This window comes from Rhinopithecus roxellana, chromosome 4 (genome assembly GCF_007565055.1).
Source record: "Rhinopithecus roxellana isolate Shanxi Qingling chromosome 4, ASM756505v1, whole genome shotgun sequence".
Lineage (NCBI taxonomy): Eukaryota > Metazoa > Chordata > Mammalia > Primates > Cercopithecidae > Rhinopithecus > Rhinopithecus roxellana.
Window position 1 is genome coordinate 107116647 of NC_044552.1, and position 4900 is coordinate 107121546.

Sequence of the window (4900 nt, forward strand, 5' to 3'; positions counted from 1 at the left end):
TCAAATCTCTGGCACCAGTGAATACATTAGGAAAAGAGAAATTAAGATGGTAGATAAAATAGAGGCTTCTATTCACCTGGTCTGAAATTATGGAGAATGCTCTGAGTTATCCAGGTGTGCCCAATGTATATACAATGATCATTAACAGCAGCAGAGGGAAATAGAAGAGAGAACAAGGGAGATGGTAGTGTGAGGAAAACTCAGCCCAATGGTACTGGCTTGAAAATAGAGGAAGAAGGCTGTGATCCAAGGAATGTAGAAAAGGCATGCCAATATCTTAATTTTAGCCCAGTAACACTCATTTCAAACTTCTGACATCCAGAGCTTTTTTTTTTTTTTTTTTTTTTTTTTCTGAGTAAAGAATATCTTTAATAGTGACTGGAAGGAGAAGTAATATCTACTGTCTCTTCTGCCACCATCAAGCTCATGGTAGGACCATATTAACTTATACCAACAGAGGCTTCTAAAAGCCATTTGGATTTGCCACAGCACGGAGGAAGGCATGGGAAAAGAAGAGGCGGGACTCTATGCCTTATGATGGAGTATAGAGGCTGGTGGCTGGAAAAAAAAACAAGAACAATAGAAATGAGGCCATCCTCCTTATAATGCCATGCCAAGCAGAAGACCTCTGAAAATTCCCCCAGTCATTAGAACATTTTTCTTCACAAATGATACCACCTCCTCAGCTTTGCTCTTGACCTCAGTAGGTATCTGATTGTTCTTATGGATCTTCATCTCTTTGGCTTTCTTCATGTCCTCCTCCAGTTGTTGCTAGTCATCTTTGATGCACTCAGTATGACTTGCAAGCCAAAGAAGAAAAAGTTCACCCCCACAGCTGTTGCAGCCAGTTTTCAACCTTTTGGAATATGAAACTCATACACCATCCAGTGAAGCTTCCAATTAACAACTGGGTTGCCACGGGATACTTTTTAGCCATAGATCCAGATTCCTGTCCAAACAGCTTACCCCCATGGCTGATTTTGAGCAAATTCTGCAAGATCCAGTGACTCAAATTTTCCCTCAAAGTGTCCTTGACTGGACATGGCCATTTTAGTGAGCTCATCTCCCAAAGACACATGCAGAGGATCCACACTGTAGGATGCAGAGTGGTGTGCAGTTGCCATGCCAGGTGGCTTTTGGCATGTGAGGGCCCAGAACTCAATATTAAAATTTTGTATTTTTAAGTCATTAACCTTGTGGTAATATGTTATAGTAGAAAATAGAAAAGGAATACATACATCCTCTGCAAACTTCATTATTGTATCCTATTTACACAGGAGAGTACTCTTGAGTTAGACAAATTTTTATTTGAATATCTTTGCTGTAGTGACTAGGTAAGTGGCTCCAGAAAAGTCATCAAACCTCTTTGAGCCATAGTCTTCTCATATATAAAATGCCCCTAGTACATACTACAAATTCAAAAAATATTATTTCAAGTGATTTCACACTGCAAAAAAAGACTTCAATAAAATAGTCTACCCAAGATAAAAAATATAAACAATAACAAAAGCAAGCCCCAGAAAAGAGGAATAGAATTAGTATCTGGAACTGTTACAACATATTACCAAAAATTTCCAGTTTATAACAAAAAAATGAGATATTTTTTAAAAAGTGTGACTCACATACATGCATTAAAAAAAAAGCATGCAACAAAAACTGCCTGTGAGATGGACCAGATGTCAGCTATAACAAAGTTTTAAAAGTATGTATTTTCTTTTACATACTTACAAAGAACTAAGGAAACTATGCTTAAAGAAGTAAAAAAAGGATGTAATGGCAATGTCTAATTAAATAGAGACGATCATAAGTTATTAAAAAAACAAGAACCAAAATTAATTCTGGAGTTGAAAAGATAAACAAAATGAACAGTTTACTAGAAGGGCCCAACTGTAGGTTTGAACTGGCAGAAGAAATACTAAGTGAATCAATAACGACTACAAAACCCAAAGAACAGAGAGAAAATAGAACAACAATAAAAACAAAAGTGAACAGAGCCTCAGAGAAATGTGAGATACCTTTAAATGAGTGTACCAACATACATATAAAAAGGGTACCATAAAAAAGTGGAGAAAGATGAAGGAGAAAAAAATATATTTAAAGCAATAATGGTTGAAAACTTTTCAAATTTGCTGAAAAACTTTTATCTACATATGCAAGAATGAACTCCAAGTAAGATAAACACAAAAAGATTAAGGCTCAGCATAGCAAAACTGATTACATTGGAATAAAGAGAAAAATCTTGAAAACAGCAAGTGAAAAACCACGGATCACATAAAAAGAAAACCACAGTAAGATACAGAAGTAATCCCTTATGAAAAACAAAAGAGGCCAAAAAACAGTTGAATGACATATTCATCATGCTGGAGGGAAAAATAGTTGTTAGCCAAGAATATTATGTCCAGCAAAAGTATTTTTCAAAATTAAAGGCAAAATAAAGATATTCTCAGATAAACAAACATTAGAGAAAGGCAAATCAAAACCACATGAGATATCATTTTATGCTCACTGAGATAGCTATATAAAAAGGACAACAATGATAACAAGCCTTGGTTAGTATGTGGAAGCTTCATACATTGCTAGTAGGAATGTGAAATGGTGGCCTCCTGCCTTCAAAAACTAGAACACAAAATAAAATATATGAATCAACTGTTATCAGACATTGTATAAATGTCAATATAGGACTATCATATTCCAGAAAATTAAAATCAAGGAGATGAACCAAATTGCCCATGTTACTGTCTGGTGGTAGTCTCTAGGCTGCAGAACAGGGAGGGGGAAATTCAGCAAAGAATAAGAAAACAGGGATCAGAGTTTGGGAAAGTTGAAGCAGGTAGACTTACTGGGACAGAGCACTGAAAAGGAGAAAAGTGGGTTGAGAAATAAATCTGTGGAGGGATTCCCTCCAGTCTTTAGCTAAGTTCTGATGTGCACATATCTGAGAAGAAAGTATCTAAGGCTGGAGAAAGACTCACTGGAAAACATAGAACAAACAAATCCCGGAACTTACACAACACAGAGAACAGGCACATACCCCATAAACTGTAGTGGAAATCCTGTCTGGCAAGACAGAGAAGGACATTAAAACAACTACTCTAAATATGTTTTTGTATATCCCAGAAGAATGACCGTGTTAAGAAAAGAAACAGAAAGTAAACAAAATATTCAGGTATAACTTCTAGATGAAAAATATGATATCTGAAATTTTAAAATTACATGATGGGATTAACAGCAGATTAGATGCTGCAAAACAAAAGATCAGTGTACTCAAAGTTACAGCAGTAGAAACTGTTGAAAATGGAAAAGAGAAAAAAGTGGAAAATAAGTAAATAGATACATTTTCTATGTAAAAATATCAAGAGATCAAACACATATAAATGGAATTTCAACTACAAAGAATATAACAGCAAAGGCAAAAATAATATTTGACACTTTTCCAAATTTGATCACACTTAACCAAAACATTCAAGAAGTCCCAAGTCCCATAAATATAAAACTACATCAAGGCTTATCATAATAAAATGACTCAATACTAGTGATAAGGAAACATGCTTAAGAGCATTCAATGATAATACATATTAGAGAAACAAAAGTAAAAAGAAGTACAGCAGATTTCTCATCAGAAACCATGCAAGTCAAAGTATAATTAAGTAATATCTCCAAAGTATTGAGAGTAAAAATCAACTATCAACCTAGAATTCTATACTAGGGATTTTTTATTCAGTAAGACAAAATTAAAACATTTGAAGGCAAAACAAAAAGTAGAATAAAATTTGTCTCAGTAGATAAGCCCCACAAGTGATGTTAAATGAAATTCTTTAGGCAGAAGAAAAAATACAGATGAAAATATGGATTAATACAAACGAATGAAGAAGGCCATAAATAGTTTTTATATTGGTAAATATAGAAGTTAATGTTTCTCATTTTATTTCTTGAAAGATAATTCACTAAGCAAAAATAACGATGTATTTTGAGTTTAAGAATAGATATAGAAATAAAATATATGATAACAATAGAACCAAAAGTGAGGGAGAAATATAAATTTACTACCATAAACTTCTTACATCATATGTGATGCAGTATAATATTCTTGGGAAGTGAGCAATAACAATGTAAAGAAGTATATTTTAAACTCTAGATTCATAAAATAATTGTCATAGCTAGTAAGCCAAAAATAGAGATTAAATGGAATGCTAAAAATTCAATTAATCTAAAATAAGAATAAATGCACACATGTTATATTATATTTAACAAAATAACAAGTTAATTTAGTGAAGAAATAATATTTTCTTTCAGTAAAATGTTCTCAAATGACTGGGGTATTCTTATATAAAAAGAACATTCACTCTTATGTCAAAACATATACAAAAATTAGGTCCAAATGAGTCATATATCTAATATGGGGCAAAAACTATAACACTTTTAGAAAAATGTTTGTGACCATGGAAGAGGTAAAATATTTTTGATAGAACACAAAGAGTATAAACCATAAAAGAAGAAATTATTAAGGGACATGGATGCAGCTGGAAACCATCATTCTTAGCAAACTATCACAAGAAGAGAAAACCAAACACCGCATGTTCTCACTCATAGGTGGGAACTGAACAATGAGATCACTTGGACTCGGGAAGGGGAACATCACACACTGGGGCCTATCATGGGGAGGGGGGAGGGGGGAGGGATTGCATTGGGGAGTTATACATGATATAAATGATGAATTGATGGGTGCTGACGAGTTGATGGGTGCAGCACACCAACATGGCACAGATATACATATGTAACAAACCTGCACGTTATGCACATGTACCCTAGAACTTAAAGTATAATAAAAAAAATGAAAAAAAAATTCAAAATGTTTCATCTTCCAAAGACATTCAGCAGAATTGAAATTTCAGATACATAT

The 4900-nt window shown here is 33.8% G+C and overlaps 1 pseudogene; it reads right to left on the reverse strand.

Moving 5' to 3' along the window:
* Positions 1-600: 600 nt before the first annotated feature.
* LOC104653779 lies at positions 601-1112 on the reverse strand (annotated as a pseudogene).
* Positions 1113-4900: the final 3788 nt, after the last annotated feature.